Raw genomic sequence first — 17195 nt, forward strand, 5'->3', positions numbered from 1 at the left:
TGTCTGTCCTTTTCTACGTTCACGCTTGGCTACTCATCGCGTGTAACCCGAGATTCGACACTTCGGCTGGATATATGCAACGTCTGGGTCCCAATGTTTGTTGCCTATACAGTAAAAACTCGATAAGTGTAACTATTACGGGTCCGCTCCGCAACTGTAAAGGTCGATTTATATTATCCGTTCAGACACGGGCCATTTCCGATCAGTTAGGTTCCGACAAATATTGTTCTGTGTTATTGAATACGAGTGTTTATATATACCGTGATGGATCGGTTCAGACGCGTCCCGTTTCAGACATAAAACGACCGATATTCTCGAAAAGAATAATTTGACTGAAGCGACACGTGACTGAAACAATCGAAATGCGACTGAACGGACGCTGTCGTATGATATGCATTTGGTTCAAACAAAATCTGACGATAGAACAGACGTGGTGTGAGCAATATATTATAATAATGCAGAACGAAAAGTTAATAGAGTTAGTGAGGCATTATACTATTTTGTATAATCAAAAAGATAAAAATTATAGTGACAATTATAAAAAGGATGCCCATTAATTGTCTGAATAACGTCCAATATTCCCCACTAATCTTTCTTATTTTTAACATTTTATGGGTGCCAAAACGTCGCTTTCTTTTCTTATTTTCTTCTTCTTCATCTAATAGTAAGGCTATGCAGCACAAATCTTTTAAAGATAAATGCGAAAACATTTTCGAACGATGGCGATTAACGTTCGCTGCCTATCCTTGTCGGACGTGAACTGATGATATAAATACTACATCGTTTTTGTCGGAACCTAACTGATCGGAAACGGCCCGTGTCTGAACGGATAATATAAATCGACCGTAATCCGTATACCCACGGTATCCTTTAATAGCTATTTGCTCTTTAACAGTAAAATTTCTCCGATTACGTACATGTTTATATGTGTGATTTGTAGACGACCATTGAAACATTATTCACTTTTTGTCGAATATGATTACTTGACGTAAACATTAACGTTAAATATGATTCGGCCATCAGTCGTGTTAAGCAGTCCAAATCTTCATTTGTATATTACTGTTAACACGGTCATGGACGTGAATGACATAGCATTCCTTGTAATTGTGATCTAAAATGACATGAATGCTATGATATTGAAATTTATAATTTTCATAAATTATTATAATCAAAGGGTCTAGCCGTATAAGCATAGTGAATTGGCCCCAGCAACAATTTCGGTTGATATTTATACCACATAATGCTTTTTCCCTAAACAACAATTGTGTGCAATTTCAACCCCCTATCCCCTCTGATAAGGGAGATATGAGGGTAAAACCCCAATATTTTACTATTTTTTTAGCAAATTTTAGTTAAAGAGCAAATAGCTATTAAAGGATACCGTGGGTATACGGATTTGCGTAGTTACGGCATTGGCGCGGCGAGGTAGGCACACAATGGCCGCCTTCTTGGTCAACCAATCTTAATCAACCAAGATTCAAACATACAAAACAGTGAAACCTCAATAACTCGAATCTCAAGGGAAGGGAAAAAATATTCGAGTTATAGAGGTTTCGACTTGTCGAGTTTTCGAGTAAGAGAGGTTCGATGAAAGAAAATTCGACTTATAGAGGTTGATAAAGTGCTAACGGGAATCTTGAACTCTTCAGCAATATCCTTTCTCTTTTTTAATCCATTTTAACTGCTTCGATCACTGTTCCGTTCCGAGGAACACGCGGTACGAGGATTTCGAAAGTTAATTTATGACGGTTTCGCGACGGTACAGCTATTTTTGAGTACACCTTGTAATATTGCCGGCAATAGTAGTTTCCCTTTTTGCAACAATGGAGTTAGAGTTTTATTTTTCGTTTCGGTCTCAATGACTAAAACACGTCATAAATTGAGTCTTTCGGAAGGGTAATTCGACAGCGGTCATCTAACGATACGGGGCCTTCGAAGGCCAACCTGGATGGAAAAACCCCGGCGTTGTCGAACTTTCAAGGTCCTCCGGTACCTCAGGTACCACTCCACCCTCTCCTGGACGAAATCGCGTTAAGGGCGTAAGGAAGGGCGGACTCGGTACTTGGGGGATACGTTGATTGGAAAGTTGGCTTTTCGGAAAAAGCCAATCAGCGGAGTCTCCCCGCTCAACGAGGAAAATCGAGACTTAAAAACGGCGACGTTCGAACGCGAAAAGACACTTCCACAGATTTTTCAGTATCAGACGTATTAATCGGTCAACGTTCATGACCATCGTAATCATAATAGTAAATATTGTTTCAATATTAATTTGGCGAAACAAGCGTCGTGACGGACTGTTAGCCATCAGGCTCTTCCAAGTCTTACAAACTTGGAAGGATGCGTAAGATCCGTCGGCACTCATTCGCGACGCAGTGACGGACATCGTTCGGTCTGTCACTAATCACTTTAACTTTATCAGCCAATGTTAATGTGTTTAACTTTCGTTTCGTATTCATTTTGTGAATATAAAGCCGTAGAAAAGAAAAAAAGTGACAGAACTGTTTTAATGTATTCTTACAAACTTTAGCACTGAATTCTTTTTATGATAAAGAAACGTGCCGTTTTCACTTTATCAAGTGACTTCACTGTTTCACTTTAAGCTTCGTACAGACCTGAACATTACGCCGAACAACAAACAGAACCACGAACCGAACGGCAAACAGAGCGGCGAACGGCGTTTTTTGATTTCGACGATCCGAACAACAAATGGAAGCAATTTTTGACGCATTCGCGTTCATTTTCTTTGATGTCGGAGAAAAAACCAAGTGATGGGAACGCTGCAAACCATTTGACGAACGGCAAGGATTTGCAAATCTGTTTGCAAATGCGTTCATGACCAGGTCCAAACTAGTGTTTCGTTTGGCGTTCGGTTTGTTGTTCGGCGTAATGTTCAGATCTGTACGAAGCTTTATAAAGGAATAAACAGTTGACGATCACAAAACCGTTAAATCTATAGGATCGATGAACTGATATACAGGGTGTCTCAGCCGATTTTAGATTTCCTCGGTATTGTGGCATGTAGTGAAAAATGTTTCATAGGGAACTTAAATGGTATCGAGTGGGGCATATTCTGGTGTTATTAGTTTTTTCGTACGTAGATGCGTCAAGGATATTAATACCTATGGAATATTGGTATAAATGAAATAGAAATTATTTCATACTTTTTAGTGCATTTCGGAGTCGGATGATTTTTTTGTTAAAAATTATTTTCTACGTTCGCCAGCATTCAAGAACTCGCTCGAGCTGTGTCGTTCTTTCGGGAGAATCGGGAGAATCCAGCACATATACTGAAAGAATATACTAACTTATCTGTCTAAAAAAAAGTTTAATAAATCTGGCAACAGATTTATTGTCGGAATGCTTTTCTTAAGGGGGTAGGCCCAGTACGTGACGTCACCGATTCGGGACGTCGGTATTACAGTAGTTTTTTCGTTGGGCCTGGTGGAGCCACTTGCGTGTTTTGTTACGAACTTGAAAGGTTTAATTCTCAGCTAGCGTACGCGCAACACGATCTAGGAAGGCAACAGCGCCTCAAGTACTCTTACAAACACATTCAAACGCTCATCTCGCCAGAGGCATCGCGACGATACGCCTGAAGAGTGAAAGCGAAACATTGGCGCGCGTTTAGAGTGAGATGTACGATGATCATGCTATCTTTCTTTCAACCCAAATGATAGAATTGTCACGCTCCGATAAATTCTGACTGACCAAACGCGTGGATTTTAAATAGCACACCATAGCACTCCTCGCTGCTGAAAAATATATGCCTGCTCCGAAGGAACTTGCAATCTGAGAATTATGTTTAGAAGAAGTTATTAACTTTTTTAAATAAATGTTTTTTAATTAATAAAAGTATACAGGATACGTCATGCCATTGGGACGGGTTATATCTTGAATTTGGTAAGAGATAGGAAAAAGCTGTTTATGTAAAAGTTCAATGGTATGATAATGTATATTTTTCTGTGATTTCATTTTCTTGTGATTTCATTTCATTACTTGTGTGAACTCCTTGAAACATTCTGCATAAAAAATTAATATGGTACTATTAGAACTAATAAATGGAGGGATCTCGCGTCTGTACAGTAAAAGTTGAATATGTGCAACAATTCATATATTCAGCAGAGGTGTCGAATCTCGGATTACAGTAAAACCTGGATAAATGCAACGAAAGAATGCTTGGATAAGTGCAACATCGCTATCCCCTCCACTTGGGGGATCCCCCTAAGCCGAACCGAGCCGCTCGGCGAGGAAACCGTGTAATATGATCCGACCGTAATATCGATGTGACTAATACTAATTGAACGATAAAACTTTTTTATTTTTAACTTTTTCTTAATTAAACTTCTACTAACGCATTTGTGAGATTTTTCTGATTAAAATGACACCAAACACGATATAGTTTGAATTATATTTATAAACAATAGTAATCGAATAAAGAACATAGAATTGACACCACAACTGAACATAAATGATATCGGCTGAATACAAAAGATGTGTACGGACTCAGAATCGGCATGTCGGCTGAATAGAAAACATGTGTACGGACACAGAATCGGCATGTCGGCTGAATAGAAAACATGTGTACAGACGCAGAATCGACACCTCGCTTGGATAAATGCAACATTAAATACCCAGAATCGACACCTTGCTTGGATAAATGCAACATTAAATGCCCAGAATCGACACCTTGCTTGGATAAATGCAACATTAAATGCCCAGAATCGCCACCGTGCTTGGATAAATGAAACCTTTGAAACCAGAGCCAACACCGCGACTGGTTTTGATGTCGATCTCTGTTGCTTTTTGCCAACCTTTAACATCAATTTTAGCAAGTAATTATAATTGAAACTATATCGTGTTTGGTACCATTGTAATCAGAAAAATTTCACCGATGCGTTAGTAAAAGTTTCAATAAAAAAAAGTCAAAAATAAAAAAGTTTTATACTTCAATTAGTATTAGTCACACCGATACGTTTCGGCTCTTTCCTTTGATCATCGGACCTCTCTCTTTCCACCACTGTCTGTCTCTTTCTACGTTCACGCTTGGCTGGTCGTCGCGTGTAATCCGAGATTCGACACCTCGCTTGGATAAATGCAACCACTGGGTCCCAATGTTGGTTGCATTTATCCAGGTTTTACTGTATATGCGATAGCCAGCCAAGCGTGAACGTAGAAAGAGACAGACAGTGGAGGAGAGAGCGAGAGGTCCAATGATCAAAGGAAAGAGCCGAAACATATCGGTGTGACTAATACTAATTCAATTATAAAACTTTTTTATTTTTGACTTTTTTTAACCGAAATTTTTACTAGCGCATTGGTGAAATTTCTCTGATTAAAATGATACCAAACACGATATAGTTTGAATGAGGCGAGGTTTGTTATGGGGCGCTGTGAAAAATCCAGGCGGACGGCAGTCAAATCTTAGAGAAAAGGGACAATCTCAACATGCAGAATGAGAGAAGGACAGCATGACTGTAGTGCGTCTCACTCAGCGTTCGTGCGTTGTTGCCTTTTTCGCTTGCCTTCGCAGCACAGTTCGAGTGACGTAATCAAGCTGACGCTTGATTCTGGCTACGATTCCAGATCGGCAGCCTTTCTACTTAGACGCCACCTTATAACTACTAGCTGAACTAAATTTGTCACGTAACTTGCTCTGTAGTATCCAGATAATGGCGGAACTCGTCTTTGGGAATGCTTTTACGGGAATACACTTTTCGTCCTTATATGAGAAGATTTTGTTCTAAATAAGGGTTCATTCGAAAGAGGAAGGTTCAATGCAGGGCGGTCTGGTCACCGTTTGAGTCACAGAACTGTTTTAGTGATCTAAAAAATACTTGGAATCTGCGGATGTATTTTGTTGAATTTTCCTCTACTTTGAACACTCATATTATTAAATATCGACACAATCTCGTTGAACCATGACCAGACCGCCCTGCATTGGACCTTCCTCTTTCGAATAAGCCCTCACTCAGCCCCAAATGTTCTCATATAAGGACGAAAAGTGTATTCCCGTAAACCCCTTTTTAGGCCCATTTTTGCCGGTAATGTCACCTCGCTGCATTACCCTAGTCTACCCCCTTAAGTAATCAGAATTTCACCATTCTCCTGTACAGATCGCATGTAGCAGTTTGTAGCAAACTCAACAAATTTTCGATATACATATATAAATACTGATGTAGAGTACACAACCGATCGAAAAATATTACAAATTTAGGGTATTTTGTACCGTTCTTTCTATGTTAAGGTGATGCGAGCGTCGAGGCCGAACTCCGAATTCCGCGTTGGTAAAACAGTCAACGTTTCATCGAAAATTAGGCCGAACAGAAACTGATTTCAGCGCCACCTCAGTTATTGCGTCCAACTAACGGCATGCAATGCTACGTCACTTTTCGCATACACCGAAATGACACGGATGCTACGATAACTATATTAAAATATAAAATACGATACTGTACACATGACCTATGAAATATATGAATGACCTAACTCCTTCAGGCAAATGTTATATATACATTTCTTGTAATATAACATAACCAAGGGAAGAATATTCCTACAAATCGAATGTCTAAAGTTATTTTTTTTATATGTCCCGATATTGTACCCCGAATTCCTACAAAATAATATGTCCCGAGAAAGAGTGAACGAGAGGAGAGTGATTGATGTGAGATAATGAGAAGCAGAAAGAGAACTACATAGAGCGATTGTGGGTACATATACGTGAAAAGACGAATAATAAAGATTATAGTATTTTGGGCACAAATCCCGTTTATTTCCTACAGGAAAAAGAATATGGGAATAAATGATAATAACGTAATTTTTGTTAAATATTATATATTTTTTTATAAATATAATAAAATGAATTAATAATAATTTAAATTAATTATAGCTCCTGTTCTTTCACCGCGACCGCGACCGCGACCACGACCGCGACCGCGACCTTGTAATAGCATTTTCTGCCGCCGCAGCCGGTTTAATTTTCTGCGCATTTTACATGATTTTTTACAAATGTCATATTTTAAACTTTCATTACAGGCTGAAATAAAAAAGTTAGAAAATTGCATTGTCTACACGCGTGTCCAAGAGACAATGAAACAGACGACTATTGCAAGGGTTTCTGAAAGAATTCTTGCATTAGAATAATCGTCTGTTATATTTGTTGTAGTAAAGTTGGCCACACATACATTCACTAACAAATTCACGCTTTTGTCTTCCGGAGTATCAGCCATGTTTACTTTCTATTTTTATATTATTATATATGTATCCATTTCTATTTCATTATATATTTTTTTTTAGATACTACTCATCGTCAGTACAAAGAGGAGGCTGAACAACCTCAGCCGGAAATGGTGCTGCAGCTGCAGCAACCGCGGCAACCGCAGCCGCAGCCGCACGAACTGCGGCAACCGCAGCCGCGGAAACCGCAGCCGGACCCGCTGCTGCAGCTGCAACAGCAAATACAGGATATGCAGCAAAAATTAGAAGAGATGAAACGTGATAGATATATCGTAAGTCGTTTTTTTTACGTTCATGTTTGTACCATTTTTGATATTATTTATTTATATATAATAACATAATTTTTTTCCACAACAGACGGCACAGGCACAGCGGTCGCCGCTGGAGAATTTGTATTAGCCTGATGAGCCGCAGGAGCGTATAGTAAGTCGTTTTTTTACGTTCCTGTTTCTATGTTACTTCCTTCTTCTATCCAATGTTTATGAATAATAACGTAATATTTATTTTTCCAGTCAATCAGGTCAATTGAACGGCTGCGGTTGAGAAGATTGCGGAGGCAATTGAATAGCCTAAGACGGCAGACAATGCCGTCACGCGGTCGCGGTGGAAGAGGAGGGACCATTATTAATTTAAATTATTATTAGTTTATTATATTTCGTTTTTTATTGTTTATTTTATTCTATATGTATATTTCTTTCATTTTATTATATTTCTTATATTTCTTTTATTATATTTCTTATATTTCTTTTATTATATTTCTTAGATTTATTTTATTGTATTTCGTTTAATAAATGTTATATTTCGTTCATTTTGTTATATTTATTTCATTTTATTATATTCTTTTATTTTATTCTATTACATTTTATTATACTTCGTTCATTTTCTTATATTTATACATAAAAATATATATCACAAATTACGTTATTATCATTTATTCCCATATTCCTTTTCCTGTAGGAAATAAACGGGATTTGTGCCCAAAATACTATAATCATTATTATTCGCCTTTTCACGTCTACCCACAATCGCTCTAGTTCTCTTTCTGCCTCTCATTATCTCACATCAATCACTCTCCTCTCGTTCACACTCTTTCTCGGGACATATTATTTTGTAGGAATTCGGGCTACAATATCGGGACATATAAAAAAAATAAATTTAGACATTCGATTTGTAGGAATATTCTTCCCTTGGTTATGTTATATTACAAGAAAAGTATATATAACATTTGCCTGAAGAAGTTAGGTCATTCATATATTTCATAGGTCATGTGTACAGTATCGTATTTTATATTTTATCTGTTACGTACATAATATAGCTATCGTAGCATCCCTGTGTCATTTAGGTGTATGTGAAAAGTGACGTAGCATAGCATGCCGTTAGTTGGATGCGATAACTGAGGTGGCGCTGAAATCAGTTTCTGTTCGGCCTAATTTTCGATGAAACGTTGACTGTTTTACCAACGCGGAATTCGGAGTTCGGCCTCGACGCTCGCATCACCTTAAAAGATAATCATAAATTAAATATAGTTTTTATATACTACTTATTTGAATAAATAAGGGGAGAAGTCCTTAAATAAGTTTTAAATTTAATTTTAATAGAGGTGTTAATATGGCAAATATTTATGAATATGATGTTAATAAAAATAAAATAATAAATTATAGTAAATTAGGGGGTGTCCCACTTTGACGTCGACCGATTGGACGCGTCCCGATTGGACGGTCCCGATTGGACGCGTTCCTTTTGGACGCCATGCCGATTGGACGCGTTCCTTTTGGACGCCGGACCGATTGGACGCGTTCCTCTTGGACGTCGTGCCGTTTGGACGTCGTGCCATTTGGATTCGTGCTGTTGCGTGTCCGTTCGCGGTATATAGGGAATTCAAGGGGATATAGGCGCAGGTAAGGTGATTCGTGGAGCGCGGAGGCGCTCCGCTCGCAAGGCGCGAGAATAAAACAAACAACTATAATTCACTGCAGTTTATGATTTGAATTTCCACTATTTATTAAAACTGTTTCAAGCTAAGGTTTTATAAGATGCCTCGGAATTCAGCGTGAGAACAACTTGTCAGAGTCAAGCGACAAAATCATTCTGCACGTTCTACGCTTGGCGGAGATCTTCGTCGGTCGATTCCCCTTCCTTGATGGATCCTGTATCCTCCCTCAGGATCATCCCTCGTCCAATGGTGGAGGAGTCCACCCCGTCTCGCGTGGGCCCCTTCTCCTGGCTGTGGTCCACCCTCAGGCGCGTGGAAGTGGAGGTGCTCCGCCAAGACAGCGCACATGTGCTACGAGAAAGCGTGGGACCCAGAGAAAATAGGAAAAGACAAGACCTTGTACTGTGCGTTGCAGCTAAGTTGCCGTCCAATCAAATTCGTTGACCTACCTCCAGTCACACGTATTATGTTTATTGGCTGAGGGCCTTACATCCGCAAATCTATCGCGTGACGAACGTCGCCAAGGACAGACATTGAAACAGAATGAGATGAAGAGATAGCGAGCGGCGGGTTGAATGCATTGGCGTAGAGGTAGATTCGGGGTTTACATTATTAAGAAAACAAGAGAGTTTTTACATTTTCCATAATGTAATTTCCAATAAATTTTGCATAATAACAACTGTTGTCAAGAACGAGTATTATTAAAAATCCATTAATATCCCGAAAAAATCGCATGTTTATATAATTAAATGTATCTTCCGCGAATATGGAAATCTTACGCCTATGCATTGTGACCGCTGACTTCTCAAGTTACGGGTTCCTGGAGGGGATTAGGTGGAGCGAACGCACAGTCCCCTTGCCCCTCTGTCGGTTCAATTTGTAGGTGCTCGGCAACTTAGCTGCAACGCACAGTACTTGCCACAGGCAACTCTTGAGGAAATTTACGACCCTCTTAGAGTGCATGAAAAGATAGGATATCGAAAAAGACTTCGTTACTTTTAAGGACCGTTCGTGACTTGGTCGAAAACAACGAATTTGCTATGGTCTATCATAAATTAGTCTTTTAGGAATTTACTAAGTGAACTATTCCATTCTCTGGATTTCCGGCCTTCTCTTAGCTCGATCACCCACGTCGAGAGGTTTACAACTTTAGGCTTTGTTTATTTTATAATACGAGCGTACACGCAGATGGTTTAAACTCCGCTCTTAATTTATAGCCATCGATACAAAAGGTCCTCGAAGAACATTCGAGACATATCGACACAATAGTCTATTCGACAAATATTCCCATGTCAATGTCGCCATACCACTCTAGACATATTCACGTGATAACGTTTCACGTGTTGCGTGTCCGTTCACGGTGTATAGGGATTTCTGGGGAATTAGGCGCAGGTAAGGTGATTCGTGGAGCGCGAAGGCGCTCCGCTCGCAAGGCGCGAAAATAAAACAAATAAACTATGTTCACTGTTGATTATAGTTTAATCTTAAGAATTTAATCAAGCTGTTTCAATCAGGTATGATATTGATTTGCGGCGTGAGAACAACTTTGCAGAGTCAAGCGACAAAATCATTCTGAACGTTCAACGCTTGGCGGAGGAGATCTTCGCGCGTCGTCGGTCGATTCCCCTTCCTTGATGGATCCTGGATCCTCCCTCAGGATCATCCCTCGTCCAATGGTGGAGGAGTCCACCCCGTCTCGCGTGGGCCCCTTCTCCTGGCTGTGGTCCTCCCTCAGGCGCGTGGAAGTGGAGGCGCTCCGCCAAGACGCTAGAACGTTGCAGCGCACATGTGCTACGAGAAAGCGTGGGACCCAGAGAAAATAGGAAAAGACAAGACCTTGTACTTGCCAAAGGCAACTCTTGAGGAAATTTACGACCCTCTTAGAGTGCATGAAAAGACAGGATATCGAAAAGACTTCGTTACTTTTAAGGACCGTTCGTGACTTGGTCGAAAACAACGAATTAGCTATGGTCTATCATAAATTAGTCTTTTAGGAATTTACTAAGTGAAACTATTCCATTCTCTGGATTTCCGGCCTTCTCTCAGCTCGATCACCCATGTCGAGGGGTTTACAACTTTAGACTTTGTTTATTTTATAATACGAGCGTACACGCAGATGGTTTAAACTCCGCTCTTAATTTATAGCCATCGATACAAAAGATCCTCGAAGAACATTCAAGACATATCGATACAATAGTCTATTCGATAAATATTCCCATGTCAATGTCGCCATACCATTCTAGACATATTCACGTGATAAACGTTTCACGTTACACACGTTACATAATCATTGCTGTAACGTGAAACGTTTATCACGTGAATATGTCTAGAATGGTATGGCGACATTGACATGGGAATATTTATCGAATAGACTATTGTATCGATATGTCTCGAATGTTCTTCGAGGATCTTTTGTATCGATGGCTATAAATTAAGAGCGGAGTTTAAACCATCTGCGTGTACGCTCGTATTATAAAATAAACAAAGCCTAAAGTTGTAAACCCCTCGACATGGGTGATCGAGCTGAGAGAAGGCCGGAAATCCAGAGAATGGAATAGTTTCACTTAGTAAATTCCTAAAAGACAAATTTATGATAGACCATAGCTAATTCGTTGTTTTCGACCAAGTCACGAACGGTCCTTAAAAGTAACGAAGTCTTTTCGATATCCTGTCTTTTCATGCACTCTAAGAGGGTCGTAAATTTCCTCAAGAGTTGCCTTTGGCAAGTACAAGGTCTTGTCTTTTCCTATTTTCTCTGGGTCCCACGCTTTCTCGTAGCACATGTGCGCTGCAACGTTCTAGTGTCTTGGCGGAGCGCCTCCACTTCCACGCGCCTGAGGGTGGACCACAGCCAGGAGAAGGGGCCCACGCGAGACGGGGTGGACTCCTCCGTCATTGGACGAGGGATGATCCTGAGGGAGGATCCAGGATCCATCAAGGAAGGGGAATCGACCGACGACGCGCGAAGATCTCCTCCGCTAAGCGTAGAACGTTCAGAATGATTTTGTCGCTTGACTCTGCAAAGTTGTTCTCACGCCGAAAATCAATATCATACTTGATTGAAACAGCTTTATTAAGTTCTTGAGATTAAACTATAATCAACAGTGAACATAGTTTATTTGTTTTATTTTCGCGCCTTGCGAGCGGAGCGCCTTCGCGCTCCACGAATCACCTTACCTGCGCCCAATTCCCCCCGAAATCCCTATACACCGTGAACGGACACGCAACATTGCCTTTGGAATTCGGCAGTTGGTGGTATTGTTTGTCGATTTAAATTCCTATGCTATTTGAATGCGTATGCATGCTAAAGTAAGTATATGATTACATATACCTAACGATAAGGTCAAGTGGTTATGTGTAACGTTTGACAGATATAGGTTATAGTGAATAACATGTGGAAATTGAATGCAGTTACTTTCTTACAAGATATATCTGGAAGTATGTTTAAGGTAAAAGAAATATTAAACCTTACTTTCTTCAATACATTCTTTATGCCAAATTAATGTTGTTGAGTAAAATGAATCAATATATAATAATATGATTTATTCTTCTTTATTTCCAGCATTTATTCAGACATTGATGAGGAAATTACAACCAATAAATTATGCAGTAGAAAAATTGAATAGATCCATTAAATAAATCAAACAGTATGGAATAAAATAAGACAAATAAATAGAACAAATAAGAAAAATGTACCCTGAAAACAGATGCAATTACTTTCTCGCAGGATATATCAGGAAATATGTTTGATGTAAAAGAAATATTAAATCTTATTTTGTTCAATACATTCTTTATTTCAAATTAATGTTGAGTACAATGTATGAATATATAATAATATGATTTCTTTTTCTTTATTTTCAGCAATTGTTCAGACATTGATGAGCATTCTCGCAGGATATATCAGGAAATTTGTTTGAGGTAAAAGAAATATTAAACCATATTTTTTTCAATACATTCTTTATTATAAATTAATGTTGTTGAGTATAATGTAACAATATATAATAATATGATTTCTTCTTCTTTATTTTCAGCGTCTGATCAGACACGAAGGGGAAAATTGCAACAGAGATATTATGTAGTAGATGTATTAAATAGATACAGCGCAGAAATTATTCAAGCAAGGGCTGAACTTCGTCTTGGGGGACCAAAAATTTTTGGTTAAAAATGATCAAATCTTGTAGTTTTTGATCTGAAAAGTTCGAAAATGCAAGTTAGAAGTCCAGGAAACCAATAGTTTAAGAAATACAAGTGTATAAAAATTTACGTATTTAGTAACGTTTGACGGGTCAGTACGACGCCATATTGTCCAATGAGTGGAGTCGCCGTCGGTAAAACAGAATTATATAAGTGGTGGCCTAAACCCGGTATACCTAAGGTTAAGTTTTTTTTTTTATAAACAATATCCCCTCGGATTTGATAGGAACTGATGAAACTCACACCCAACAAATAGAGTCCAAACAAAGGATTGGATGCGGGGAAGAGTCAATATCGCATCGTACTGATCTGTCCAAGTACGCCAAGTACACACATATTTATACACTTGTATTTCTTAAACTATTGGTTTCCTGGACTTCTAACTTGCATTTTCGGACTTTTCAGGTCAAACACTACAAGAACACATATTTTGGACCCGTTAATTTTTGGTCCCCTAAGACGAAGTTTAACCCGAATCCAAATGGCGCGACGTCCAAACGGCACGACGTCCAAAACAGGCCCTCCAAACTCCCGTATTTAATGCTGTAACTAAAATTAGTGTTACGCCTCACTACCAGGATCACTGGTGTCGCTACAAACACATATAAATGATATCGGTGAGGTACACACACAAGCACATGGTCCCTACATACGTGTGCATGGTCTTACTTATTCAAAACTTTGAAAAATAAAAATAAAGGAAAGGAAAATATTACAACAATATATGTATAGTAATGGAAATATATTAAATTTTTCCTAAAATATAATAAATATATATATATCAATAATAATATACAATAACATGCAATCGAAAATCACGTTCTCCACTCCTCTGGTGCAGTCAGGTTTAACTATAACAACAAAATTATATAATATTATACATACACTTCATGTAAAAAGTATTATTATATATGCTTAGTGTATTAATACCATGTTAATGGTTTTATACATATATTGTATATGTAAACTGAACACTTACAATTTTCCTCTTTTTCTTCTTTTCATTTGCATGCAGGTGTCTTGTTGCTCTATTTTAATAGAGGTAGTCTCTGACACTGTAATAAATATTTTCATTAACAATTATTTACATATGCTATAAAAAGTATACATAAGAGTAATTACCAAGTAAGTTCAGTGTTGGAACTGCTGATGTTGTTAATCTTTTCCTCATGAAGTATTTTTCTTTAAAGTATCTACTACAGATCACTCAGAATTTCTTTGGGTTGTCACATACTTCCACCCACTGTGCCATCCTCTTCTTATCCTTTCTCTCTAAGGGGAAGGAGAACATCCTGCTGTTTTCGTTAATACACCCTCTGATGATGCATAGTTTCTTCCTCTTTCTTTAAAGATACATTTTAATAATTAAAATTAAATATATTACTAAAATAGCAATGTAAACAGTTATGTTTTCAGTAACAATTTTAAAACATTCTGTACTTACTTAATTTCTAGCTTCTCCTCCTGTTACTGCATCTCATCAGCAGAAGTTATTGACAAACCTAAACACCTAGAAAAAACTTTAAAAAATATCTTTTTCAATAATCATAATAGTCATAATAATAATAGCAATAGTAATAATAATAGTAATAATTATAATAACGGAATTCACGAACCTGGAAATTCAATCACCTACGCTGCCACCATCACACCATGTGCAACCATGTGCGCCATATTTCTTTTGTCTCTTTAAATTTTGAAACAATTGAAAAACGCGGCGACAAATTTCGCGGGAACATGACGTCACGATATCTTTAGTTGTGTGTTAAAATCAGTGATACAAGCTATGCATGTAGAGAAGTGACATCAGCGCCTCCTGGTAGTGAGGCGTAAACCTAAAATTTGCATCAAAATCACAAGAGTGGAGCTTGGAGGGCCTGGTCCAAAAGGAACGCGTCCAATCGGGACCGTCCAATCGGGACGCGTCCAATCGGTCGACGTCCAAGTGGGCATCACTCGTAAATTACTACCAACTGATAAATAAGTCAAAATTATGATTGATTATGAGCAAATAATAATAAATATGAGAATATAGAAATAGATTCAAAAAAAGTTGGGAAATGAATGTTGTTTCCTAATGACAAAGAAGTAAGTATTATTTGAAATAAGATTAAAAAAAATATTCAAAATGGTAAACTTTGACATTCAAAAGTTTCTACGAATAACGGTAATAAGTCAAATAGTTATGCAATCATGGTTTATACAAAAGATTATACAGATACTAACGATGTAATTAATGTATTAAATATTTTAAAAGATGAAACAATTATAAAACAAAATCAAATTATTCGTTATAAAACAAATGAACAAACAAGAATGGGGATTTATTCTGATAGAAAACAAAAACCTTGAATTTATTCTTCTGATACAATCAAAAACATGCCATTAGAGAAAAATTGAAGAGTTGATAAAAAAAAAGTAATTTAACAGATTTACAAAATCAACCTTCAACAAGCGGCGTGTTAAAAATGGATAAATGGCAAAAAAGAAATGAAAGATTAGCACTTGCAGAAAGAGAAGAAAAATTAAAGAAAGCAAAAGACAAAAATAAAAAAATAAGAAAAGCAACCGAAAAAGTAGAAAATATGACAGAAAAAGAAAAACAAAATAGACATTTGGAAATTTTAGTCAAAGTTAGAGCTGAAAGAGAAAGAAAAGCACAAGAAAAAAATAAACAAGAAGAATTAAATAAATTACAAAAAGATAAACGTTTAAAAGAAGCAACCGAAAAATTAAGTAAATGGCAAAAACCTTCAACAAGTGGCTGTAAACCATCAACTTCTAAATCACCAAAAATATAAAAAAAAATAAGTGATTGCAAATGCAATATCTTTATATATTTAAAATCAATTTAATTTATAATGTAGAAACTTTTTTATATTTAAAATCAATTTTAAAGCATCTAATTTGCTCATAGATAAATATTTTAAAAATTTATATGGTTTGTTATTCAAAAAAATACAATCTCTTATAAAATATAATTTAATTAGCAATTATTGATATCCATATCTTCAAGGATGATCTTTATTTGGTATATAAACTTTTTTTGTTTTTATCAGATTGGCTTTAATAATTGGTTTTAGTTGTATTTCTTTTAGTTCATATATTTGATTATTGTAACTAATTGTAAGATATAAGTGATTAATAAACGATTTAAGTACAATTACGTCAGTTCTATGTTGTATGTATTGAACTTTGTTATTTTTATAAGGAAAATACTTTTTACCATAATATGTTATAGTTGAGCCACTATCTGTTTTTCTTTTAGAAAATCTTGAAAGATAAATATTTATTTCTACTTGTGTAGGAGCTTTAATCATAGCAGATTTGTTATCATCAATAGGAAAAGCAAATTGCTTATTAAAAGCATTTATGTATGTTTTAAGAAACTGGTTAGCTTCTTCTAAAGTTTTAATTTTATTAAGTCTAAGTTCATTAATTAAGCGACTCTGAAGTGTTCCAAATAAGCGTTCAATTCTACCTTTAGCTTGTGGAATTGAGGTTCTAATTATTTCAATACTCAAAATCATTACAGCACTTTTGGAATTGAGTATAAGTGTCATTTTCTGTGTTTATTTTACTTGCATCGATTTTTTTCTTATATCCAAAAACTGTTCTGTTATCAGTATGAAATGTTTTTAGTATGCCATATTTAGTTAAAATTTGATAAAAAACATTATAATAACCTTCTAATGTTTCTTGATGATCAAATCATAGTCCAACAATATTTCCTGTAGCATCATCAATTGCAGCATGTAAAAATGCTTTTGGTTTATTATTACCAAATCAATGATGATTACTTGCATCCATTTGAATTAATTCACCAAAACTTGTT

At 37.0% G+C, this 17195-nt stretch overlaps 1 long non-coding RNA gene across 2 annotated transcripts; it reads right to left on the minus strand.

Moving 5' to 3' along the window:
• Positions 1-14375: 14375 nt before the first annotated feature.
• Positions 14376-15272, minus strand: LOC123988502. Of its 2 annotated transcripts, XR_006830118.1 has the most exons (4): positions 14977-15272; positions 14805-14880; positions 14483-14703; positions 14376-14415 (listed from the first exon to the last, which is right to left on the minus strand). It is a non-coding gene; the product is annotated as an uncharacterized LOC123988502 (long non-coding RNA). The 2 variants fall into 2 exon arrangements; XR_006830117.1 differs by having other exon boundaries at positions 14392-14703.
• Positions 15273-17195: the final 1923 nt, after the last annotated feature.

The sequence above is a fragment of the Osmia bicornis genome, chromosome 14 (genome assembly GCF_907164935.1).
Source record: "Osmia bicornis bicornis chromosome 14, iOsmBic2.1, whole genome shotgun sequence".
Classification (NCBI taxonomy): domain Eukaryota; kingdom Metazoa; phylum Arthropoda; class Insecta; order Hymenoptera; family Megachilidae; genus Osmia; species Osmia bicornis.